The sequence below is a fragment of the Struthio camelus genome, chromosome 28 (genome assembly GCF_040807025.1).
Source record: "Struthio camelus isolate bStrCam1 chromosome 28, bStrCam1.hap1, whole genome shotgun sequence".
Taxonomy (NCBI): domain Eukaryota; kingdom Metazoa; phylum Chordata; class Aves; order Struthioniformes; family Struthionidae; genus Struthio; species Struthio camelus.
In genome coordinates, this window is record NC_090969.1 from 4,844,433 (window position 1) to 4,870,689 (window position 26,257).

Here is a 26,257-nt window from a genome sequence, read left to right on the forward strand (position 1 = left end):
AGCCGATGGAGTGGACAAGCGCAGGCAGCAGCTCGCAGGTGGGTGGTGGCAAGGTTTTGTTTAGGGAGGTCTGGGGAGAGTGTGTTAGGTGTTGTGGTGGGTGCGTTGGGTGTTGCAGGGGGAGGTTGTATGTGGAGGGGAGAGGAAGGGTGTGTTGGTGGTGGTGCAGAGGAGGTGTTTGAGTAGGGGTGCGTGTTGTGTGTGTGTGGCAAGGTGAGGAGGTGGGAAGCAGGTGGGAGGTTGATAGGTGAGTGTGTGCGTGGGTCAGGGGAGAGTAGAGCTTGGGAAGGGTGTGTGAGTGGAGGAAGGGGAGGAGGAGGTGTAGAAAGAGTGTGGGTGTGTGGGGCAAGGTGTGAATGGAGGGTGAGAGGTCTGGAGGGGTTGTTGTGGAGTGGGGCTGTGTGTGTAGTGGGGTGTGTTTTGTTGTTGTGGCTGTGGGGGTTGTTGTTGGGTGTTGTGGTGGTGGTGTGTGGGGTGGGTTGTGAGGGGTGTGGGGCGGAGGGTTTGTGGGGGGAGTGTGTTGGAGGGTGTGGAGGGTGAGTGGGAAGGGGAGCGTCTGTGTGCGGAGGTGGTGGAGGGCAGGTGAGGATGGGGGAAGGTGGGTGCGTCCTGGTTGTTGGAGGAGGATGAGGAGGGAGAAGAGAGGTGAGGAGGTGTGTGTAGGCTAGGTAGTGTAGGAGGCATGAAGGGCAAAGGGGTGAGAGGTGGGTGGAGTGAGGCGGGGTCCCCGTGGGCAGGCGTGGTGGAGGTGGGAGGAGGCCTGTGTGTTGGGCAGGACACGGGGAAGGGTGGCTGGTGCAGGGTGTGTGAGGGTGAGGAAAGAGGGGGCGCTGGGAGGTGGTCTTGGAAGAGCGAGCTTGGAAGGAGGTAGTGTGTGCAGGCTTGTGTGCCTTTGGTTGTGTGGAGTGGAGGAGAGGAGGAGAGGGTTTGTTGCGGGCAGGCGTGGCAATGTGTTTGTTGGCGTTGTGGTGTGGCAGGAGATGGGAGGGAAGAGGCAGTGTGTGTTGGAGGGGCTTTGTGTGTGGCTTTGTGTGGAAATGGGTGGTTGTGTTGTGCAGGCGGCGAAGAGCGCTGGGGTGTCATCAGGCAGCACAGCCCAGCCGATGGAGTGGACAAGCGCAGGCAACAGCTCGCAGGTGGGTGGTGGCAAGGTTTTGTTTAGGGAGGTCTGGGGAGAGTGTGTTAGGTGTTGGGGTGGGTGCGTTGGGTGTTGCAGGGGGAGGTTGTATGTGGAGGGGAGAGGAAGGGTGTGTTGTTGGTGGTGCAGAGGAGGTGTTTGAGTAGGGGTGCGTGTTGTGTGTGTGTGTGGCAAGGTGAGGAAGTGGGAAGCAGGTGGGAGGTTGATAGGTGAGTGTGTGCGTGGGTCAGGGGAGAGTAGAGCTTGGGAAGGGTGTGTGAGTGGAGGAAGGGGAGGAGGAGGTGTAGAAAGAGTGTGGGTGTGTGGGGCAAGGTGTGAATGGAGGGTGAGAGGTCTGGAGGGGTTGTTGTGGAGTGGGGCTGTGTGTGTAGTGGGGTGTGTTTTGTTGTTGTGGCTGTGGGGGTTGTTGTTGGGTGTTGTGGTGGTGTGTGGGGTTGGTTGTGAGGGGTGTGGGGCGGAGGGTTTGTGGGGGAAGGGTGTTGGAGGGTGTGGTGGGTGAGTGGGAAGGGGAGTGTCTGTGTGCGGAGGTGGTGGAGGGCAGGTGAGGATGGGGGAAGGTGGGTGCGTCCTGGTTGTTGGAGGAGGAGGAGGAGGGAGAGGAGAGGTGAGGAGGTGTGTGTAGGCTAGGTAGTGTAGGAGGCATGAAGGGCAAAGGGGTGAGAGGTGGGTGGAGTGAGGCGGGGTCCCCGTGGGCAGGCGTGGTGGAGGTGGGAGGAGGCCTGTGTGTTGGGCAGGACACGGGGAAGGGTGGCTGGTGCAGGGTGTGTGAGGGTGAGGAAAGAGGGGGCGCTGGGAGGTGGTCTTGGAAGAGCGAGCTTGGAAGGAGGTAGTGTGTGCAGGCTTGTGTGCCTTTGGTTGTGTGGAGTGGAGGAGAGGAGGAGAGGGTTTGTTGCGGGCAGGCGTGGGAATGTGTTTGTTGGCGTTGTGGTGTGGCAGGAGATGGGAGGGAAGAGGCAGTGTGTGTTGGAGGGGCTTTGTGTGTGGCTTTGTGTGGAAATGGGTGGTTGTGTTGTGCAGGCGGCGAAGAGCGCTGGGGTGTCATCAGGCAGCACAGCCCAGCCGATGGAGTGGACAAGCGCAGGCAGCAGCTCGCAGGTGGGTGGTGGCAAGGTTTTGTTTAGGGAGGTCTGGGGAGAGTGTGTTAGGTGTTGGGGTGGGTGCGTTGGGTGTTGCAGGGGGAGGTTGTATGTGGAGGGGAGAGGAAGGGTGTGTTGTTGGTGGTGCAGAGGAGGTGTTTGAGTAGGGGTGCGTGTTGTGTGTGTGTGTGGCAAGGTGAGGAGGTGGGAAGCAGGTGGGAGGTTGATAGGTGAGTGTGTGCGTGGGTCAGGGGAGAGTAGAGCTTGGGAAGGGTGTGTGAGTGGAGGAAGGGGAGGAGGAGGTGTAGAAAGAGTGTGGGTGTGTGGGGCAAGGTGTGAATGGAGGGTGAGAGGGCTGGAGGGGTTGTTGTGGAGTGGGGCTGTGTGTGTAGTGGGGTGTGTTTTGTTGTTGTGGCTGTGGGGGTTGTTGTTGTGTGTTGTTGTGGTGGTGTGTGGGGTGGGTTGTGAGGGGTGTGGGGCGGAGGGTTTGTGGGGGGAGTGTGTTGGAGGGTGTGGAGGGTGAGTGGGAAGGGGAGTGTCTGTGTGCGGAGGTGGTGGAGGGCAGGTGAGGATGGGGGAAGGTGGGTGCGTCCTGGTTGTTGGAGGAGGATGAGGAGGGAGAAGAGAGGTGAGGAGGTGTGTGTAGGCTAGGTAGTGTAGGAGGCATGAAGGGCAAAGGGGTGAGAGGTGGGTGGAGTGAGGCGGGGTCCCCGTGGGCAGGCGTGGTGGAGGTGGGAGGAGGCCTGTGTGTTGGGCAGGACACGGGGAAGGGTGGCTGGTGCAGGGTGTGTGAGGGTGAGGAAAGAGGGGGCGCTGGGAGGTGGTCTTGGAAGAGCGAGCTTGGAAGGAGGTAGTGTGTGCAGGCTTGTGTGCCTTTGGTTGTGTGGAGTGGAGGAGAGGAGGAGAGGGTTTGTTGCGGGCAGGCGTGGGAATGTGTTTGTTGGCGTTGTGGTGTGGCAGGAGATGGGAGGGAAGAGGCAGTGTGTGTTGGAGGGGCTTTGTGTGTGGCTTTGTGTGGAAATGGGTGGTTGTGTTGTGCAGGCGGCGAAGAGCGCTGGGGTGTCATCAGGCAGCACAGCCCAGCCGATGGAGTGGACAAGCGCAGGCAGCAGCTCGCAGGTGGGTGGTGGCAAGGTTTGGTTTAGGGAGGTCTGGGGAGAGTGTGTTAGGTGTTGTGGTGGGTGCGTTGGGTGTTGCAGGGGGAGGTTGTATGTGGAGGGGAGAGGAAGGGTGTGTTGTTGGTGGTGCAGAGGAGGTGTTTGAGTAGGGGTGCGTGTTGTGTGTGTGTGTGGCAAGGTGAGGAGGTGGGAAGCAGGTGGGAGGTTGATAGGTGAGTGTGTGCGTGGGTCAGGGGAGAGTAGAGCTTGGGAAGGGTGTGTGAGTGGAGGAAGGGGAGGAGGAGGTGTAGAAAGAGTGTGGGTGTGTGGGGCAAGGTGTGAATGGAGGGTGAGAGGTCTGGAGGGGTTGTTGTGGAGTGGGGCTGTGTGTGTAGTGGGGTGTGTTTTGTTGTTGTGGCTGTGGGGGTTGTTGTTGGGTGTTGTGGTGGTGTGTGGGGTTGGTTGTGAGGGGTGTGGGGCGGAGGGTTTGTGGGGGGAGTGTGTTGGAGGGTGTGGAGGGTAAATGGGAAGGGGAGTGTCTGTGTGCGGAGGTGGTGGAAGGCAGGTGAGGATGGGGGAAGGTGGTTGCGTCCTAGTTGTTGGAGGAGGAGGAGGAGGGAGAGGAGAGGTGAGGAGGTGTGTGTAGGCTAGGTAGTGTAGGAGGCATGAAGGGCAAAGGGGTGAGAGGTGGGTGGAGTGAGGCGGGGTCCCCGTGGGCAGGCGTGGTGGAGGTGGGAGGAGGCCTGTGTGTTGGGCAGGACACGGGGAAGGGTGGCTGGTGCAGGGTGTGTGAGGGTGAGGAAAGAGGGGGCGCTGGGAGGTGGTCTTGGAAGAGCGAGCTTGGAAGGAGGTAGTGTGTGCAGGCTTGTGTGCCTTTGGTTGTGTGGAGTGGAGGAGAGGAGGAGAGGGTTTGTTGCGGGCAGGCGTGGGAATGTGTTTGTTGGCGTTGTGGTGTGGCAGGAGATGGGAGGGAAGAGGCAGTGTGTGTTGGAGGGGCTTTGTGTGTGGCTTTGTGTGGAAATGGGTGGTTGTGTTGTGCAGGCGGCGAAGAGCGCTGGGGTGTCGTCAGGCAGCACAGCCCAGCCGATGGAGTGGACAAGCGCAGGCAGCAGCTCGCAGGTGGGTGGTGGCAAGGTTTTGTTTAGGGAGGTCTGGGGAGAGTGTGTTAGGTGTTGGGGTGGGTGCGTTGGGTGTTGCAGGGGGAGGTTGTATGTGGAGGGGAGAGGAAGGGTGTGTTGTTGGTGGTGCAGAGGAGGTGTTTGAGTAGGGGTGCGTGTTGTGTGTGTGTGTGGCAAGGTGAGGAGGTGGGAAGCAGGTGGGAGGTTGATAGGTGAGTGTGTGCGTGGGTCAGGGGAGAGTAGAGCTTGGGAAGGGTGTGTGAGTGGAGGAAGGGGAGGAGGAGGTGTAGAAAGAGTGTGGGTGTGTGGGGCAAGGTGTGAATGGAGGGTGAGAGGGCTGGAGGGGTTGTTGTGGAGTGGGGCTGTGTGTGTAGTGGGGTGTGTTTTGTTGTTGTGGCTGTGGGGGTTGTTGTTGTGTGTTGTTGTGGTGGTGTGTGGGGTGGGTTGTGAGGGGTGTGGGGCGGAGGGTTTGTGGGGGGAGTGTGTTGGAGGGTGTGGAGGGTGAGTGGGAAGGGGAGTGTCTGTGTGCGGAGGTGGTGGAGGGCAGGTGAGGATGGGGGAAGGTGGGTGCGTCCTGGTTGTTGGAGGAGGAGGAGGAGGGAGAGGAGAGGTGAGGAGGTGTGTGTAGGCTAGGTAGTGTAGGAGGCATGAAGGGCAAAGGGGTGAGAGGTGGGTGGAGTGAGGCGGGGTCCCCGTGGGCAGGCGTGGTGGAGGTGGGAGGAGGCCTGTGTGTTGGGCAGGACACGGGGAAGGGTGGCTGGTGCAGGGTGTGTGAGGGTGAGGAAAGAGGGGGCGCTGGGAGGTGGTCTTGGAAGAGCGAGCTTGGAAGGAGGTAGTGTGTGCAGGCTTGTGTGCCTTTGGTTGTGTGGAGTGGAGGAGAGGAGGAGAGGGTTTGTTGCGGGCAGGCGTGGCAATGTGTTTGTTGGCGTTGTGGTGTGGCAGGAGATGGGAGGGAAGAGGCAGTGTGTGTTGGAGGGGCTTTGTGTGTGGCTTTGTGTGGAAATGGGTGGTTGTGTTGTGCAGGCGGCGAAGAGTGCTGGGGTGTCATCAGGCAGCACAGCCCAGCCGATGGAGTGGACAAGCGCAGGCAGCAGCTCGCAGGTGGGTGGTGGCAAGGTTTTGTTTAGGGAGGTCTGGGGAGAGTGTGTTAGGTGTTGTGGTGGGTGCATTGGGTGTTGCAGGGGAAGGTTGTATGTGGAGGGGAGAGGAAGGGTGTGTTGTTGGTGGTGCAGAGGAGGTGTTTGAGTAGGGGTGCGTGTTGTGTGTGTGTGTGGCAAGGTGAGGAGGTGGGAAGCAGGTGGGAGGTTGATAGGTGAGTGTGTGCGTGGGTCAGGGGAGAGTAGAGCTTGGGAAGGGTGTGTGAGTGGAGGAAGGGGAGGAGGAGGTGTAGAAAGAGTGTGGGTGTGTGGGGCAAGGTGTGAATGGAGGGTGAGAGGGCTGGAGGGGTTGTTGTGGAGTGGGGCTGTGTGTGTAGTGGGGTGTGTTTTGTTGTTGTGGCTGTGGGGGTTGTTGTTGTGTGTTGTTGTGGTGGTGTGTGGGGTGGGTTGTGAGGGGTGTGGGGCGGAGGGTTTGTGGGGGGAGTGTGTTGGAGGGTGTGGAGGGTGAGTGGGAAGGGGAGCGTCTGTGTGCGGAGGTGGTGGAGGGCAGGTGAGGATGGGGGAAGGTGGGTGCGTCCTGGTTGTTGGAGGAGGATGAGGAGGGAGAAGAGAGGTGAGGAGGTGTGTGTAGGCTAGGTAGTGTAGGAGGCATGAAGGGCAAAGGGGTGAGAGGTGGGTGGAGTGAGGCGGGGTCCCCGTGGGCAGGCGTGGTGGAGGTGGGAGGAGGCCTGTGTGTTGGGCAGGACACGGGGAAGGGTGGCTGGTGCAGGGTGTGTGAGGGTGAGGAAAGAGGGGGCGCTGGGAGGTGGTCTTGGAAGAGCGAGCTTGGAAGGAGGTAGTGTGTGCAGGCTTGTGTGCCTTTGGTTGTGTGGAGTGGAGGAGAGGAGGAGAGGGTTTGTTGCGGGCAGGCGTGGCAATGTGTTTGTTGGCGTTGTGGTGTGGCAGGAGATGGGAGGGAAGAGGCAGTGTGTGTTGGAGGGGCTTTGTGTGTGGCTTTGTGTGGAAATGGGTGGTTGTGTTGTGCAGGCGGCGAAGAGCGCTGGGGTGTCATCAGGCAGCACAGCCCAGCCGATGGAGTGGACAAGCGCAGGCAGCAGCTCGCAGGTGGGTGGTGGCAAGGTTTTGTTTAGGGAGGTCTGGGGAGAGTGTGTTAGGTGTTGGGGTGGGTGCGTTGGGTGTTGCAGGGGGAGGTTGTATGTGGAGGGGAGAGGAAGGGTGTGTTGTTGGTGGTGCAGAGGAGGTGTTTGAGTAGGGGTGCGTGTTGTGTGTGTGTGTGGCAAGGTGAGGAGGTGGGAAGCAGGTGGGAGGTTGATAGGTGAGTGTGTGCGTGGGTCAGGGGAGAGTAGAGCTTGGGAAGGGTGTGTGAGTGGAGGAAGGGGAGGAGGAGGTGTAGAAAGAGTGTGGGTGTGTGGGGCAAGGTGTGAATGGAGGGTGAGAGGTCTGGAGGGGTTGTTGTGGAGTGGGGCTGTGTGTGTAGTGGGGTGTGTTTTGTTGTTGTGGCTGTGGGGGTTGTTGTTCGGTGTTGTGGTGGTGTGTGGGGTTGGTTGTGAGGGGTGTGGGGCGGAGGGTTTGTGGGGGAAGGGTGTTGGAGGGTGTGGAGGGTAAGTGGGAAGGGGAGTGTCTGTGTGCGGAGGTGGTGGAAGGCAGGTGAGGATGGGGGAAGGTGGGTGCGTCCTGGTTGTTGGAGGAGGAGGAGGAGGGAGAGGAGAGGTGAGGAGGTGTGTGTAGGCTAGGTAGTGTAGGAGGCATGAAGGGCAAAGGGGTGAGAGGTGGGTGGGGTGAGGCGGGGTCCCCGTGGGCAGGCGTGGTGGAGGTGGGAGGAGGCCTGTGTGTTGGGCAGGACACGGGGAAGGGTGGCTGGTGCAGGGTGTGTGAGGGTGAGGAAAGAGGGGGCGCTGGGAGGTGGTCTTGGAAGAGCGAGCTTGGAAGGAGGTAGTGTGTGCAGGCTTGTGTGCCTTTGGTTGTGTGGAGTGGAGGAGAGGAGGAGAGGGTTTGTTGCGGGCAGGCGTGGGAATGTGTTTGTTGGCGTTGTGGTGTGGCAGGAGATGGGAGGGAAGAGGCAGTGTGTGTTGGAGGGGCTTTGTGTGTGGCTTTGTGTGGAAATGGGTGGTTGTGTTGTGCAGGCGGCGAAGAGTGCTGGGGTGTCATCAGGCAGCACAGCCCAGCCGATGGAGTGGACAAGCGCAGGCAGCAGCTCGCAGGTGGGTGGTGGCAAGGTTTTGTTTAGGGAGGTCTGGGGAGAGTGTGTTAGGTGTTGGGGTGGGTGCGTTGGGTGTTGCAGGGGGAGGTTGTATGTGGAGGGGAGAGGAAGGGTGTGTTGTTGGTGGTGCAGAGGAGGTGTTTGAGTAGGGGTGCGTGTTGTGTGTGTGTGTGGCAAGGTGAGGAGGTGGGAAGCAGGTGGGAGGTTGATAGGTGAGTGTGTGCGTGGGTCAGGGGAGAGTAGAGCTTGGGAAGGGTGTGTGAGTGGAGGAAGGGGAGGAGGAGGTGTAGAAAGAGTGTGGGTGTGTGGGGCAAGGTGTGAATGGAGGGTGAGAGTGGAACAGCCCATGTCGTGGTTTGGAAGTGTTTTTTTGCTTAAGGTTTCGTTTGTTGTATAGTGGGAACTGGCTGGAATTTTGTTGTTTCGTAACAGATGTGGGTGGACTATGTGTGTGTAGAATTATTGTTAATAGCACAGAATAAGTAGGGGATGTACATTAAGTATGCTTTCTTAAATAGTGTCGCATCACATTTGCTGTACACTGCTATTTCTCACTGCCACAGAGGAAACCTCATAACTGCTGGGGGCAGCTTCTGCAAGAGGGCCTATACTTTGCCTAATGCAGCAGCTGGGAGTTGCTCCTATTAGCATTTCTACAAGCAGATGCTCTTATCAGCATTTGATTTAAGTGGAAAGAGGCTACGTGACCTTTTCGGAAGCACTTTCCAGCAGAATAGGGAGGGCTTTTGTAAGGGAACCTTATTTTGGAGTGTGGTAACATATAGCAATGAGAGAGCTTGAGAGAAAGTGGAAGAGAAGTCAGAGGCATGAGTTGAAGATCCCTTTCAAGAGGCTCCTGCTGCAACATGCTCTGGTTATGGTGTTCTTTCATGTGTTGGTGGCACCCGATGCCTATAGCTGAGGTTGACCATCAGCAGTTCCTGCATTCAAGGTGTAGTTGTGTTTATTTTGGGCCCCTCTTTTGTGGGAAGGAGGCAGCCTAAAGGATTCATCTGTCTTGGATGATAAGAGAGAGGAAGCATTTGGAGGGGGCAGGGGGAACTGTCCTTGCTTCTGCTAAGCAGAGGAGCTCTGATGCTTTCCTGCCTCAGAGCCAGCAGTAGGGAAGTAGGGAGAGGTAGAGCTGTTATTGTGGATGTGCCATCTCCTACTGTTCTAGTGAGTTCCTTTTGCTGCAAGAGCACTGAAAAGGCTGTGAGAGATGGGCGAGCGTTCACCACACACCAGACAGCCCGAGTTGAGCTGCCGCAGGGAAGAGGAGGGCTGAGGAGTCCAGCCACAGGGAGGGGGAGAGCCACCAGAGAGCACTCTGCAAACCTGGAGCCAGCTCCTTATTCTGCAGCTTCAGCTTCCCTCTGCTGCCTATCAGGTACTGGGAAATACTTTGGGAAAATACATGAGGTGGTTGCATTCTTCTTCCTCCCTGCCCTCTCTTCCCCCCATCCCCGTTGTTTCTGTGTTGTCCAGACCGGGAAGAAATACCCACCCACGTTTATAGCACCCATTCCCTATAGGAATATAACAGGCCCTGAGAGGTTTGTACAAGAGCCTTCTCTTGCTATTATGTGTCTCTCCTGCGGTGGCTAGAGGCTTGTCTCAAAGCGAGGAAGTGTGTTCTTCTTTTTGAACTGCTTTCCCTTCTGCTCGTCTTGGGATCCAGAGCCCAGTGTTATTCCTGTTCCCTCGGATCACTGACTGCAGTGCAGACTGTCTTTTTTTTCCTGAAAATACCACCAGTCTGGAAAGCCATCAGAGCACTCCTCAGGGGTGTGGGTGCTTTGTTTTGTTTTTGGTTTGTTTTGGGGTTTTTTTTGCTGCAGGAAAGCAGGTCTGCCCATGTTTGCTGTGAGACCCCTGGGTGGCAGCAAGCAATGAACAGCATGCAGTTGTGTCCTCTGGCCTATCTGGAGCACTAGCAGAAGTGATCCTGGAGGCGCCTAACCAGAGGGGGAAAACCAGGAAAAAAGCCACACTGATTACATTTCTGTCCCAGGTGGTTTGTCCTTCCCATGAGGTTGTTGGCCTGTTGTCAGTAATCCAGTGGCAATGCACCTAGCTTGCTGCTCTCTGTAAGGGAAGGAGTCTTTGTCTTTTCCTGCTGGGGTTGAGGATGATGCTACTCAGCGAAGCCACCTGTGCTCTCTCTCTGCCCTATGTAGGCAAGCTGCAACACGTTTGGTCACTGACTGCACAGTCGCATGTCGATGTTTGGGAGCATGGCGTGTTGGCGTCTCTGAAGGATGGCTGTGCTTCTCAGCAAGAGCCTGATCCTCTTGGTGGGCAGAACGCCAGCAGGTACTGTATTACCTTGTGGGGGAATTTCACTCCAGTTATGGCAAGGAAGCTTTGTCCGACGTGAGAAATTGCAGTGCCAGCAGTCAGTTTGAGAGCAGAGGCTGTGTGAAAGCCCTGGTGATGAGCTCCTTCCCTCAGTAAATGAAAGGCAGCTTTGATGGGGATTGGGTCCGTGGCAGCTGCCCTCAAGGTTTCTCAGTGTACCTTGAAAGAGGCCTGAGAAGCAAGGCGCACCTGTGGGTGGGTTTAGTGCCCCTAACAAGGAAAGGAAATCAAAGCATTTGGCAGTTCACTGCAAGATCCCGCAGGCAGGAGAGCAGAGGCAAAACGGTACCCTGCTCCTTCTCCTGCCGGTCCTCTCGAGTGCACACTGAGCAAGGTGATGGGAGCTGTGCTCCTGCCTTTCTCATGCTGTGGCTGGAGTTGCTGGAGAGCAGCACATCTGCTGTCAGTGCAGCCCAAATAAACAACAGGCCAGGCGTTTAGGGGAAATGCATGCTGGAACAGACTGTAGGACTTGTTGATGTTTGCCAGGAAATTGGTGCAGCTTGTCCACTGGCTGTGAAAATGTTTTTCCCGGGTGAATCAGGGGAGTTTCTTTCCGTCTTTCAGAGCGTCTTGTTCTTGAAAGCCCAGCCCATTCTCACGGGAGGTATGGGCACTCCGTTTCTGTTTGCATTCTTTCAGGCTGCCTCAGTAAAGGTGCTGCAGCAGCGATAGAAGCTGACCACAGTGCAAATCTCAGGGTAAGTACAAGGATAACATGTATTTTCCTCGGCAGGCTAGCTAGCCAGCAGCACCAGTTTACCTGGACTTCCCCAAACAGCATAATGCTGCTAGCGTTCATTGCACTTTGCCCTTAGTTATGGCAGTAGATGAGCGAGACCAACAGTAACTTCCTAAGTTGCTGCATTTACACTGATTCTTTTTTCCCCTCTTTCTTCTCTTCCCTTCTCTTGTTATTTCACCCATTCCGAGTTGCTCCTCTTCTGACCCACGGATGCGGTTCGCTGGACTCAGAAATCACGGAGCTGGTGCGAGTGCCTTTGTCCCCAAGATATCTCCTGTGGTTGGTCTGGAGCAAGAGGATTAAGCATTAAACGGGCACGTTGCAGAAGTATGCAGCATGCTGTGGCCAAAGATTCCCCTTAATTCCTGGGACTCCAAATGGGGAAAAGAGACCTGTCCACACATTGTTGGCACTGCAAGGGGAAGGGCAGGGGTCTATGGAGTAGAGGAGGGGAGGAGCTGACTAGGAGCCTGGACACCTGGGTTCTCTCCCAGCTCCAGCGCACTGCTGGCAGACAAGTCTGGGGAATGTCACTTCTGCCCTCTGGGTCTCAGCCAGTCCCTGGGCTGTTCAGTGCTGGCCCTGGGACAGGGTTTACTTTGGTGGGGGGTCCCTGGGGGAGAGCCCCTGCAGCACCCAGAGACCTCGATTCCCCACTCCACGATCTGGCTTGCACTTGCTCCTGAGCTTCCTAGCTGAAAGGAGAGGTGATCCAGACAGAGCTGTGTATGCTGCAGTGGCCATACGGAGGCCTGTGGGATAGCCCGTGGCATTTAACAGCTCTTCCCCTTTCCTGCAGGGAAATCCAAGGCAAGCAAAAGGCTGGTCGCCCCTGCTCGGAAGAGGCACCAACCATCTTCCTTGGGCCTTTTTAGGAGGAGTTGAGCAGCTGGGATAATACCCCTCTAGGCAGATGCTTTTCAGCGCCAGTGCTACAGAGAGGCCAGCAGTGAGAGCAGCAGTGGCAGCTCCCACATGAGCTTGCCTCCACTCAGCCCTGTAGGTGCACTCAGGTAGGAGACGCTGAGTCCAACAGCCCAACGGAAGCGAGGCTGCCACAGCTCCATGTCTCCTTGTCCAGGCAGTAGCGAGCCTGAGCCTGTTTTCCCAATAGGCAGACAAGCACACCTACACACCCTCCATACAGGTATCACTGACCACACAGATCAACACAGAAAACACAGCACTCCCACAAAGCACAGGCCAGATCCTGTTCCTCTCTCCGACTGATCAGGACAAAAGCCCATGAGTGGAAAAAACAGCTATTGATATCCATACCTACAACATGGATCCGCCCAGGTCTGGCCTTAGACAGGCAGGTCCACTGAGTCGCTCAGCCCTGGATCCCCTGGTCTCCCCAGTCTCTGGTTTCTGGGCATGTGAACCCCAGAGACCCACAGCCCCACTCCAGCTGTGGTCCTGGAGGTCCCCTCGCACCTACGCACTCAATCACACCAGGAAGTGGCCTTAGACACTCAGACTATGCAGTAATGGCCCCTCGAGCCCTGGTCTCCCAGCAGTCTCACTGTCGGGGAGCGGTGAGGGTCAGCTGCTCCCACAGGAATGGAGAGCCAAAGGCAGTAACCCAGCTGGCAGGGCAGGGGCCTCACCAGCCAGCGCCCACCCCCCAGTACCCGAGCGAGGCAAATACGGGCAGGCGCGGGGATGCTGTGCAGGTTCAAGCAAGGATCCAGACCATCAGGAAAGTGTGTGGTGATGTGGCATGTCCACAGTCAAGCCGAGAAGTCAATCCTCAGGTGTGTTGAGGGTGATCAGTGTCAGACACAGTCCAGTGATCGTGGGGCAAATCTATTGTGACGAGGCAGGTCCAAGGCCTGGCTTGGAAATCACTCTGCAGGTCAGAGTGCAGATTCTCAGGGTCCATGGCCAGGCACGGACATGGCTGCGGCTGTGCTGGAGACCAGTCCTCCTACACTGTCGCTCAGGCAGGGACTGAAGGTCCAGGGCTGGTCTTCAGTGATGCCCTGGCACCATGGGCAGAGGGTATGGGTGGAGGCTGCGGGTGAGGCTGGTCAGGGCCATTAAGGCCTGTTAGGCACTGATTCCCCAAGACACACCCATGCAAAAGGGTCTCTCTGCTAACAGGTCCAGCACAATGTGCACACTCGCTCTCTCCAGCTGCGAGCACCCTCAGCTCACATGCCCCAGTGACCCCTGGCCCCTTCACCAGTGGCTGGCACTTGGACCTCCTTAGACACACAGGCACACAGTGTAGAGAGTTTCCTCAGCCTGGACAACAGCTGGAAAAGGGATTTAAGAAGAAGACAGGACCGGCTGCAGTTATCAGGCCCAGGGCATGGCTAGAGAAGCTTGCTGACCAGGCACCTGGTCAGAAGCTCTCTGCCCCTTGCATCCCTTTTCCCCCTCTGCTTCTCCGCATTGGTTCCTCCCCAAACCAGCTTGATCCCTCCCTTTCACAGCCTTTGGGCCTCCTCCGAAACATCCCACATTAAGGCTCATTCAATTTCAGGATGTTCTTCCTGGAATCCCATAATGCATCCCCTACACCTGCAGGCAGTTACCCCCAGCAAGAGGGTCTGCAAGGTGGTCCAGGGAGACCATGTGGTGGGTGTCACACCAGGACAGTGGGTTGAGGAGCCAGGTTCAGGCGCTCTCTCGGACCTGATGAAGTTACAGGGGGTTCCTCAGCCTGTCATTGTTCCTCTGCTCCTCTGCGTTTGTGGAGATTAGCCATTAAAGCTGCATTGCAGATTTAAGAGTCTGGTGATAACCCAGACTCCGGTTTGTATTTCTGTGTACCTGTTTTGCTGACATTTCATCACCTCACTAAGAGTCTCCTGTGTCCTCCACTTTAGTCACCTGTTACAGGCAAAGGTATCCTCAAATCATTTTCATGACTTGACTTAAGCTCCCATGTGAAGCATTCCCTTGCTCGAGAGCTACTTCCAGAATTTCCTTTCCAGGGATTTGAAGCCTTCTCAGATCCAAAGTGCACTTCCCAATGGCAACTTTCGGGGTGTTTGTTCTGGTGCCAGCATTGCCTGGGAGTGTAACTGGTTCTCTGTCCCTAGAGCAACCTCTGTTATCTGTAACAATCAGCCACGGTATTTCCTATGATATCCCTCAAGTGCCACTAAGAACACTTTGGTGGCTGCGGAGAGACTATTGCTTTTTTCAGGATTCTACTGGTGCATTAGTAGTCGGTGATTAGCTGATACACTCAGTTTTGAATCTGGATGAGAAATTTGCAGCAACTTCCACATTTACTGAACCGCGGTTAAGAGCAGAAATTCTGGGGGTTAATCTTGGCTGCCAACATGATGTTCCTGTTCTCTCCTCCTGGGTGCTCCCTGCAGCTACTACTGCCCTGTTCTTTGAGAACTCTAGGATAAAGAGCAAAAATAGAGTCCTGTACTCCAGGAATCTCGGTGAATGTCCTGCTTTTTGCTTTGCTCATCTTCTTTTTTTTTTTTTTTTTTTTTTAACATTTCCTGGGCCAGGAGTAAGCATGTTAACAGAGAGCAAAGTAGGCCATGACCTACATTTACAAGTCTAGGTTTCCTTCTTCTATTAAATCCTGCACTGATTTCCTCATCTTCATGAGACTGAAAGATACAAACTTGTGAAAATCAGTAAAACTAGATGGCTGGATTCCAGGGATCCGGACTTGCTTTCTGCAGAGTAGAACTGTAGGCTAATCTTTTGTGCATACGCAGAGCCTTGATGAAGTTCCTCTGTAGGCACCGAGTGTGCACCTGTCAGATTTTCTGCATGCTTGTGCCTGATCCTTCTTGTCTCTTTTAATTAGGAAAAGCCGAGGAGGAAAGAACGAGAAAGAAACTGAAAAATCTGGGGGTGAAACTGTGAAATTGTGGACAGTGAAGAGGGCAGTGGAGGTTAGGTCTGGCTTTCAGTTTTCTTTACTGGCTTCTGACCCAAAGCCTTACCTTAAACAGTGGAAACAAGCTGAACTGCTGGATATTTTTATCTCTTCACATTTGTCTATCGCCACAGAGCTTACAGACCACAGTCATGGACTCCAGGGCCCTGCTCGTAAGCTCAGGACAGAGAGTCAGCAGAAGAAATCAGTGCCTTTCCCAAATGCTTACAACATAGCAGAACAGAAAAGGCAACAGCTGGCTGTTGGCAGGTGGGCATACAAGGCAATGGATAGTCCTACTCTGAATGATAAGCCCTGCTCTCACTATAGCAGTAGCCTGACATGGGTTTTGAGGAGCCCAGCAAGAATTGTCAGGAGGTAATCTGAATGCAAACATCTCGGTGGAAGACTTTCCAGGTACTTTACAGAAGCTACTGGCATAAACTTGTCCTGCATGCATTTGGGTATGTTTTTTCTCATTGGGGAATGTTCCAGTTGGGAACTTGCCTGTTGTTGCTCATGTCATCTGGGGCAGAGCTCAGCCTTGGAAAAGGAAAACCAAGGAAAACTGTTGAATGCTGTCAAGCTCCGTTGGAAAGTAGGTTATATGCGCAATTCCTGGGAAGGGCTGATTTCTTGTGTACAAGCAGGATATAATTTCAGGAAGGAAAAGCATATAAACACCCACGCTACTTTTCTTTAAATTTCTTGCTGTCATTCTGCAAGTCAAGTTCCCTGGTTTTGCTAGATGCAGGTCTCTGCACACGCTGTATTTCTTTGTCACTTGGCCTACTCCTTGCTGTTTTCCTTTTTTTAGATACACTGGTCTGTGTCTAAAGGGTATCAGAGGTCTACTGCAGATGTAATGCTAACATTTGCAGAGTGTGACTTCCACAGGTCTACTCTCTCTAATTCAGCTTCGTTTCCTACTCGGAGTCTGCGCTGGGTAATACCATTTCCATTTCATTGCACTACTTTTACCAAAGAGTTACCGACTGAGTTTTACTGTTTCCATATCAAACTTCCCGGCTTTCAGTTAAAGCTCTCCACACAGAGTTAAAACAATGGCCTGGGTATCCCTCAAAGAACAGTACCCAAACCAGCTTCCTCGCTCTCTCTGGGGTGACTTTTAGTCCTCCTGAAAAAGCAGGCGTGTGTGTAGTCCACTTGACTTGGGCATTGATAAAAGACACTTGAAACGTCCCTGTGGTCCAAAAAGAGATGGGTGAAACACCTCGCATGTTCTGCCTCACGGCTAACCTGATTTATCTTAAAGGCGCTGGTAACACTCTTCTGAATTCTTTGCTTTCAGACAAAGTAAGATATTGTGTGCACGCTGGTCTTCTGCAGTCACACAAACGTGCACGTTTAGAAGTGCCCAGTCATGAAGCCTTTGCTGCAAAAGACCTAATCGGTAAGTGTATGGCCAACGATCGTTCTTCTTTATCAGTCGTAGTGTCAGTCACAACTCCCCAAAATGCTTTAAAGGATTTTCAGATGGGTGGTAATTACAGAATCCTTGTAGCATGGTAACTGTGACAGTCTGAAGGTACAAAGGAAGCCAGATCTTTTCCTTGGGAGACAGAATACCTTTCAAGAGCTAGTGATTTCAAAAACTGCAACGCCTGAGGTCAGGGATGACAGGATTCAGGAAGTATTGGCTGAGATTCTGTACCTGAAATCCTTTTTGTTCTGCACTTGAAGCCACAAGCCGCTTCTCAAAATCTTCATCAGACTATTTAATCGTCAAGGATAGCCAAGGATTTCGGAAACCGGGTAGGTAATTTAGTTAGACTTAGCAGAAGAGTCTGTTTAGAAGCTTTCCAGTATTCTTAGTCTCTTCTGTTCCACGATTCAGAAAGGGTTCATGAAAACTTTTTCATTCGACTCAGAGGTGGAACTCAGTTCTTGTTTCTATGCCAAATTCAGAGCAGCTCATCTGTCCTTAGGGTCAATAAAGAAGCTGGAACCAACTGTTAGCTTACAGGCAGAACTGGGTATGCCGCTCGGTCAGTACTTCCGCGTTATGTAGGGCATCAGATAATCTCTATTGTCACTTGGTTTTTTACGCCATCTATTTTGTAGCCTGCCAGGATGTTAAAGAAGACTGAGAACTTATGTCCAGGCACGCCTTTCCACTGGCAGGCTGCTAGACCCAGCTGGTGCTGCCTTTGAATAGATCTGCATCTGCTTTCCAAGCTCCATGCACCACTGCCTGCTCTACCTGTGGCAAAGAGGCACACTGTGAGGAAAACCAAGGCAGAGACACAGAGGAGTCATAGTTCAACATTTCCCCTTCCCAAGGAAGACTGAATTTTGCTCTCACAAGGGAAAACAGGTAATGCTTTTTGAAATCACGTGCCTGAGGAATAAAACGGACTGGAAAGTTCATAGCTCTCACAGGACATTCTGAGAGAGAGCTCCCTTGAGTCTTGGCAGGACTTAGTGTGTTCTTAACCTTGTTTTTGTTGTTGCCTTTCCAATGCTTTCAGATGGAAAGATGAACTCTACAACAGTACTTCCCCATCCTCCTCCTCTAATGATGAGGAACATTTTCAGAGGCATAGGAAGCAGAGCCCTAACAGAGCTTCCAGAAGGTGAGTGTCACTAGAGAACAGGGGAGGGAGGAAATTACTGAAGACGAGGAGCAGCTGCCTGACTGTGAAGTGTTCCCCTCCCTGCTCTCCTATGGAATCTAAATGGGGGCAGTGTTTAATCCACTGGCATAAGATTTAATCTGTTGGCACTGATGGCTTTAAGTGGGCTCTCTTTTAGAACGGATTCTTCAAGCGCAGTTAGATTTCTTTGGAGGGGTTAGGAGCAAACTCTAAAGAGTCTAATGTAAAATCCCACGGTGCCTCTGCTCTACAGTAGGTTATTCAGAAAGAATAACAGAAAACATATAGAGACAATGATGGGAGTTTCTTTACCTTTCTTTGACACGTGGCTTGTGTGGAATTCATCTTGAGGAACACTTTGATGATGTGGGTGGTCTCTTTGACCAAATTTCAGCTTTTAGAAGAGAAATGGTCATTCTTCCATTGCCTTATCCAGAAGTCCTGTGACAGATTCAAAGTGTGACATCCAAGGCAATGGAGGCTGTGTTAGAACTACAAATGCTGACTCAGCTGTTTGCAGGAGAAGAGACCTGAGGAATCAATACATTTGTGTGCTTGCAAAACTTCTGTCAGGACTGAGCTGTTATAGGAGTAGAAAAAACTAGTTTCTTAAGAATGGATAAAATGCCAAACGTATGTGGATTCCAAATACAAACAATGCCTTGTCAGGGTTGAAGGCTTAGTGTCTGCTGTAATAAAAAAGGGGAGCATACTCCCTAAAACCAGTCTTCTGGTTTAAAAAGGTGGGCTTGGGGAGGTTGTTGTCTGTGTGTTCTCTGTACATGCCAGCCTGAGTGGTTTCTAAGCAGGCCAGGTATATCTAGTGGGAGTCACTTGTACTTTGTTGCTTGAAAGACCTTTATGGGAGTGCTATCTGTAGATTTAACGATTAGCTGTATGCATCCTGGGTCAGCAAAACTCAACCCACAGTAGGCTGAACTACGACTTTAAGTTCTTTGGTTTCAACAACGTAAACATTGCTGAAAGCAATGAAACAAGAACCTTCACAGGATTTGCTGCTTTGAAATTCTCTTCTAGAAAACAGCAGGCTAGCTTTTCTAGTTGAGATTTAAGTGGTTATCTGGACATGCAGAAAACCTTTTTCTTGCTGCCAGCTGTAGACTTTCTCTTCAGCTATTGTGAAAAATGTGGGGAGACCAAATCCAGGAACTGACATCCTTTTAGGAAGGAATGGCAGGCTTTCCTGTCAAGTCCTCCTGCCTGTCCATCTGGAGACAGATCAGATACATGGGTGAGGACTGACTAGTGGGCTGCGTTTAGTGAGCTGCTGAAGACATGAAGTGGAAATGGGAGGAGGCAGATGGACTGCGTGGAAGCAGCACTAGTTTGGGGAGAAGCGGCAAGGTTTCAGATAGCAGGACAGCATTAGTCACACTATTTGAAGGAGCTGCAAGAAAGGCTTCAGGTAGAGGCTCAAAGGTGTCAGGGTTTGAGGCAGTGCTACTTGGGCTGGAGGGCTTTGAACTCTTTGAGGAGGCCAATGTTACCTCTTATATCCCAAATCCGTTTCTTTCTCATCCTCTCTGAAAAAATAAGGCAGGAACTTGGCACCCTGGCTCCTGGACATCAGAGAGCGACGTGGCTTCTCCGATCCTGACGAAAGGGAGGACTGTTTCCAGGGCCAGCACTGACCCCTGACCTGGGGCATAGCCTTGAACTACTCGAGCCGTCTGTGAGAAGATGGACCTGCCAGGAACTGTTGACACACTGGAATTTCAGTATTCAGCCTTAGAAGGAGTTTACCAGCAGTATCCAAGTTATGCACTTTCAAAGCATTTGATGGAAACAGTATCCAGTTAGGAATTTTGTTTCCATAGTCAGGAAAACATCATCAGCTGCAGAGTAACTTGTTTCATCTTGTAAACCCCTTCCTTTAATGCCAACTCTCAGCAGGCTAGAAAGTGAAGGCTGTATGTCGACGGAAGCGTGCTGATGGAAATCAAGGTAGTTGTCTTCCTAAAGTCACTGAAACACAAGACGGAATTTAGCTTCCTAATTTGTAAAGCTTTGGCCTATATGAAGAAAGAGCTGACACTGTAGTCAAGGCATGGAAACGCTCAATCGATTTCTCTTCTGAAAACTGTAACCACTACACTTGGCAGTGGCAAACTGTTGGGAGGTAGGCTTTTAGTGCACACATCCTGACTGCCTTGTACGTGACACGCCTGCATACGCTTAAGTCAGGCTATAAATAGCCATCTCAAAGTCCCTGGAGTGATTCTCCTAGGGAAATTTGTAGATCTGCCTAATAAGCCTCTGTGTGGGGGAACGTGGGCAAGGCTGGCTCCAAGGCAATCTCTTGACTCAGAAAACAGTTTAGACACAAGTTGTCAGGATTGTTTTCTGCCTAAGCAAACCATACGAGATTCCGGTAGGGTGCCCTAGTGACAACAGCATCCGGTTCCTTGGGACAGCACAGCACTCAGGTGCTTCAAGGGCACAGAAATGAAAATGAAAGTGGGAAAGGCAAATGACATGAAACTCAATATTTTATCTACGTAGCCATACGCCTGGAGTTGCAAGCAACACAACTGGTGCATGTGCTGCACTGCTCTGCAACAATGTTGTAAGTGGAGCTTTCAATGAGACTCCCATATCCTCCCAGCATACATGGGCATGGGGAGTATAAAGGACAGTTGGTGCCTTCCTCTGGGCTTCCCAGATGCTGGTGACAAGGAAGTTGGTATGAGAACCTGGAGGCATGTAGAATAGGCTGCTGTGGAGCTCATAACTATGGATCTCTGCAAACTAACACATGGGAGCACATGTAAACAGGATGTCAGCTGAAAACTGTGCAGCAACCACACAGCACTAAGTGTCAGAACACACCTACCAAGACAAACCCGTTGCTTAACACGAAAGTATAATTTCTGCTTTGATTACATTCAAGACCTAGCTGCACAAAGAGAAACAGACCTTAACCTCTGCCTGACTTCAGAGCTCCTGAGATGCAAGGTCACTCCTCAGGAGCCTCACAGCTCGATTCGGCTCGGGGTGTGCTTGAGAAAAGAAGCCGAGCCCTTCAGCAAGGGGGATGAGCCTGGGTGCACTGCTACACCCCCGGGACTGCCAAGTTTTCAGTTCAGGGTGGGCTTGTGCCCAAGTCAGCCTGGAGCACAAGCAGCACAACGCACTCAGACAAGGTGAGGGCAGGCACTGTCAAAGCAGCCTGGCTATGAATCGCAGTTTCAAAGTTAATTCTAGAGGAGGTGACCAGCCTTCAAGCTCTCTGAAGAGCTCCCCAGCTCACAGCCTGCTCTCTCCTTTCCAGAGGCTCCTTTGGACCACGTTCCTCGCTCAGGCAGACCACAAGCCATTGCCTCCACATGATACCTCAAGCACATAAGCAGACCAGCCTCTACCTCATGAACAAAGCAGCAAGCACTCTTTCACGGGATGCATTTCTCTCTGCATCTGATCACATCCTCAAGACTCCGACAGTCCTGGTCCCCAGGTGGAAAGTGCTAGCAGTAGCTAGACATTCTTGGGAGATGACCACAGAAGCAGCCCTCACATCAGGCAACTAGAGATAATCCTCTTATGTGACAGAGGAGCATCCAGCCACGTTACAGGTCTGTCTGCACTTTCACAGCTCTCAGCTGCTTCTCCTAAAGGTCCAGATGCTGCCAAACAACAGCATAGACTGCCTGCCTAAAAGTAAAAAGGAACAAAACATCACTAAGCCTATTGGTGCTTTATCCGTCTCCTTAAGACAAAGAGACGGCTGTAGACAGAGAAGGGTTCTGAGAGTTGAAATGCTTTATAGCACCTGCAATGCAGCATGACAGGCTGTCGGACTGGTTATGTTTGGAAAACGCACCCAGCTAAAGGAAATGTTCATATTAATCGACAAGTGTACTATAACTGTTCCTCTCAAGTTAAATGAAAGAAAAGAAACGCCTTTCTTGCCGCAAAGAAACTTTGGTTGCATTACCCCATTATAACAAAAGGAGGCCAGAAAAAGTGCACGACCTACAGTCAGGCTGATGCAGGGCCATCTCCTGGGAGCTACAGAGTCTTCTGAGGCGATGAAACCCACGGTCTGAATCCCACTGAGGTCAGCAGGAGTTCTTGCCATGCACAGAGCATGGCAGCAGCATCTTCCAGCTCCCTGAACTGCCAGCAACATCCTTTCAGCATCTTTCATCCAGCAACTTTCAATTTGGAGCGGAAAACATGGTCATGCGCAACATCCTTAGTTGAGGTCATTCAATCCAAAAGAAAACGTGGGTATTAAGGCAGAAATAACAGGCAGCACATTAAAACCAGGCCACCTCCTTAACCACCAATCCCACCTTCCTCACCTGAGTCAATTAATCCTATGAGAGTAAAGAATCACCGAATGGCCAAGGTTGGAAGGGACCTCGGGAGATCATCCAGTGCAACCCCCCTGCTCAAGCAGGGTCCTCTAGAGCACATGGCCCAGGATCGCGTCCAGGTGGGTTTTGAATATCTCCAGGGAAGGAGACTGCACAACGTCTCTGGGCAACCTGTGCCAGTGCACTGTCACCCTTCCCAGTCCAGAAGTTTTTCCTCCTGTTCAGATGGAACTTCCTGTGGTTCAGCTTGTGCCTGTTGCCTCTTGTCCTGTTGCTGGGCACCACGGTGAAGAGTCTGGCCCCGTCCTCTCAACACCCTCCCTTCACATACTTGTACACATTGAGCACAACCCCTCTCAGTCTTCTCTTCTCCAGACTCTACAGGCCAGCTCTCGCAGCCTTTCTTCAGAGGAGACATGCTCCAGGCAGCCCCTCATCATCTTTGTAGCCCTCCGCTGGACTCTCTCCAGCAGCGCCATGGCTCTCTTGTCCTGCGGAGCCCAGAATTGGACACAGTGCCCCAGGTGAGGCCTCACCAGGGCTGAGGAGAGGGCGAGGATCACCTCCCTCCACCTGCTGGCAACACTCAATGCACCCACCCCAGGATCCCATTGGCCTCTTGGCCACAAGGGCACACTGCTGCCTCATGCTTCACTTGGTGTCCACCAGCACTCCCAGCTCCTTCTCTCCAGACATCCTTTCCAGCAGGTCAACCCCCAGCCTGTCCTGGCCCATTAGAGTTCTTCCTCCCTAGGTGCAGCACCCTGCACTTGCCCTTGTTAAACTTCAGGAGGTTCCTCTCTGCCCAGCTCTCCAGCCTGTCTACATCCAGCTGAATGGCAGCACAGTCTTCTGGTGTGTTAGCCTCTCCCCCCACTTTAGTCTCATCAGCAAACTTGCTGAGGGTGCACTCTGTCCCTTCCTCCAGGTCATTGAGGAATACATTGAACCAGACTGGACCCAGGACTGTCCCCTGGGGGACACCGCTAACTACAGGCCTCCAACTAGACTCTGCTCCACTGACCACAACCCTCGGAGCTCGGCCATCCAGCCAGTTCTCAACCCACCTCACTGGCCACTCCGCCAAACCACACTTCCTGAGTTTACCTGGGAGGATGGGATGCGAGGCAGTGTCCAAAGCCTTGCTGAAGTCCAGGCAGACAACACCCACTGCTCTGCCCTCATCTCCCCAGCCACTCATCCCCTCCGAGAAGGCTATCAGGTTGGTCCAGCATGGTGTCCCTTTGGTGAGTCCATGCTGACTACTCCTGATCACCTTCTTGTCCTCCACATGCTTAGTGAGGACCTCCAGGAAGAGCTGTTCCATCACCTTTCCAGGGATGGAGGGGAGGCTGACAGGCTTGTAGTTTCCTGCCTCCTCCTTCTTGCTCTTTTGGAAGACTGGGGTGACACTGGCTTTCTTCCAGGCCTCAGGCACCTCTCCTGATCTCCAGGACCTTTCCAAGATGATGGAGAGTGGCCTAGCAATAACATCCGCCAGCTCCCTCTGCCTCATGGGTGCATCCCATCAGGGCCTGTGGATGTCAGGTTTGCCCAAATGATCTCTAACTCGATCCTCCTCGACCAAGGGAGAGTCTTCCTTTCTCCAGACTTTCCCTCTTGTCCCCAGGCTCTGGAATTCCCCAGGGCTGGCCTTAGCAGTAAAGACTGAAGCAAAGAAGGCATTCAGCAACTCTGCCTTCTCTGTATCCCTATATTGCTCCCAAGTGGCCTGTCAACTTTGCCACATTCTGTAGACTGCCTTCTTCTGTTGGAGTTTTGCCAGGAGTTCCTTGCTCAGCCAGGCAGCTCTCCTGCCCCCTTTGCTGGACTTCTTACTCAGAGGCATGCACTGCTCTTGAGCCTGGAGGAAGTGATACTTGACTATTAACCAGCTCTCCTGGACCTGCCTTCCTTCTAGGACCCTACCCCATGAGATTCCTCCAAGTAGGTCCCTCAAGAGGCCAAAGTTAGCTCTCCTCAAGTCCAGAGTTGTGGTCTTACTTATTGCCCTGATCCCTCCTCACAGCATCCTGAACTCCACCATCTCCTGGGCACTGCAGCCAAGGCTGCCCCCAACCTTCACATTTCCAACCAGACCTTCTTTGTTTGTTAGGACAAGGTCTAGCAGCACACCTCTCCTTGTTAGCGTCTCCACCACCTGGGTCAAGAAGTTATCCTCAGTGCTCTGCAGGAACCTCCTTGACTGTTTGTGCCTAGCTGTGCTCTCTTCCCAGCAGATGTCAGGGTGGTTGAAATCTCCCAGGAGAACCAAGGCCTGTGATCGTGAGGCTACTTCCAGCTGTCTGTAGAAGGCCTCATCAACTTCCTCTTCCTGATCAGGTGGCCTGCAGTAAACCCCCACCACCGTGTCACCCATGCTAGCCTGCCCTTTAAGCCTGACCCATAAGCTCTCAACTTGCTCTTCAGCCACCTCCAGGCAGAGCTCCACACATTCTAGTTGCTCCCTCACATGAGGAGCAACTCCACCACCTCACCTTCCTGGCCTGTCTTTCCTAAAAAGCACAGAGCCATCCATGACAGCATTCCAGTCATGTGAGCTATCCCACCATGTTTCTGTAACTGCAGTGAGATCACGGCCCTGCAACCCCACACAGATCTCTAATTCTTCCTGCTTATTCCCCTGGCTGTGTGCATTGGTGTACAGGCATTTCAGAGAGCCAATCGAGCATGCAGCCTCTCAGGAGAGGTATAAGAAGATCTTTGGCAGTCTTTCCATGACATCTCTTATTCGAGCCCCTGGCAGGCAGCAAACCTCTCTAGACAAGAGGGTCGGTCAGCAGATAGGTGCCTCTGTCCCCTGCAGCAGGGAGTCACCCACAACAATTACTCGCCACTTCTTCCGGGTGTTCCCGCATGGCCAGTCTGTCAGGTCTGTCAGGCCAGTAGCTTCCCTTGAAGTCATGCCCAGCTCCTCCTCAGCCTGCAGGGCACTAAACTTGTTCCTCAAGGGCAAGTCTTGAGGGGGAGCAAGAGCCTTTCTCCTGCTACAAGAAGTGACCACTTTCCAGCCTTCTTCAACAGTGTTATGATGTACTGTTTCACACGGTACAGAGCCCTCCAGCAACTCCATTGCAGTGCGGGGTGGGGACTCCTGGAGCTGCACAGTCTCCGAGAATACCCCGTCCATCTCTTACTCATCTTCTTGGATGCTGCACAGCCTACTGGCTTCCTCCCTGCCTGACTCCTTTACCTGCCAATACAACTGATCAACCAGAGCACACCTTCTGCAGGAGAGCTGACTGTCAGCCCAGGCCTCACAGAGAGGCCCCAGGCACTCCCTGCAGCCTGACACCTCTACAGCTGCATCTGCTGTCAGAGGGTCTGTCTGGGTTGAAGCTTCAGACACAGGTGATGCAGCAACTCCAGCAGCCACTGGGGAAGGTGCTCTGCAGCATGTCATGACCACACCTGAGGAAGCACACACCACTACCAGAAATGGAAGGTGCCTCCTGCACAAACTGCTGCCTCTGTTCACTGTGCTCTAGGCCTGGCTCTTCTAGAGGCCTCTGCCTAGCAGTGACTCACAGGGTGCTTGACCCACCCAATCAAGGTGGTGCCACCTGGATCAAAAGCCCCAACTCCCTCTCCTCAGGGGCAACCCAGGTGCTGCTCCTTAGCAGCAGCCACACCTAGCTACAACTTCCCAGGAGAAGTCAAGGCCTCCCGCAGTTGTCCTTGCCTAGCTCTCCTTTCCTGCTAGCAGCAAGCACCGTCTAGTTCCTCGGGGGTCCCCGCAAAGCCTCCACAACTTCCAACAAGCTCCTCCAAAGGCCCAAGCAGAGCCCCGACAGGTGGTGGGGATGTGGTGTTAACAAGCAGACCTGACAGGCCCAGGGTATGAACTGCCAACTTTTCCCAAGCACGTCTTGCTGCAGGCTCCAAAGGAGACCTTGGCCTGTAGCCTGGCTCTCCAGCTCTTTAGAGCCCTGCCCTGGACCATGCTGGCTGGCAACCAGCATTTCAACAACAGCAATTGCAAAGAAAGAGATATAAAAATAAAGTTAGCAAGGAAGGCAGAGATGTTACTGGTTTTTTCTTCTCTTTCCCCCTCCCCGCCACTTTTGTTGTTGTTAATAGTCTCCATCCTCCAGCAGGTAACAAGCTCTTCTGGGATCAGGAAGACTACCACAGCCCATTTTCTGGCTGACTCATACCACACCTCCCCTAAGCAATCCTGCCGAGCCCCACCACGTCTGCTGGTTCCCCACTATGCTGTCTAGGCAAGTGATGGTTCTCACATAACACACGGCCACTGGCCAGCCAAATGCACGCAGGGACAAGGGCTCAGGTGACTGATCTGGGGGAGAAGTACAACTTTCTCCCTCAGCACGCACCCGCCGGGATTTCTTCACCACCCAGACACTCGTTTTCGTGATGCCGGGAGCAGAGTAGCCTTTTTAGGGGGAAAAAAGGGGGGATCGAAACACATGCAGTTGTGCAATGTTATTCCCACTACATAATTCACTGCTGTTTTAACAATGCTGGAAGTGGGAAGGGCAAAGAGGGCTACACAAATCTGTATAGGTTTTTTATCTAAAAGGAGAGACAGCACATTTCTTTGGGCTTGAGTTACTGAAGCAA

At 53.2% G+C, this 26,257-nt stretch overlaps 2 long non-coding RNA genes across 2 annotated transcripts; both read left to right on the plus strand.

Moving 5' to 3' along the window:
• Nucleotides 1–9,958: 9,958 nt before the first annotated feature.
• Nucleotides 9,959–11,739, plus strand: LOC138062595 (uncharacterized). The gene is made up of 3 exons (XR_011136544.1): nucleotides 9,959–10,042; nucleotides 10,730–11,159; nucleotides 11,632–11,739. It is a non-coding gene; the product is annotated as an uncharacterized lncRNA (long non-coding RNA).
• Nucleotides 11,740–16,003: 4,264 nt separating this feature from the next.
• Nucleotides 16,004–19,209, plus strand: LOC138062594 (uncharacterized). Its single transcript, XR_011136543.1, has 4 exons — nucleotides 16,004–16,108; nucleotides 16,780–17,032; nucleotides 17,187–17,291; nucleotides 18,870–19,209. It is a non-coding gene; the product is annotated as an uncharacterized lncRNA (long non-coding RNA).
• The last annotated feature ends 7,048 nt before the right edge of the window (nucleotides 19,210–26,257 follow it).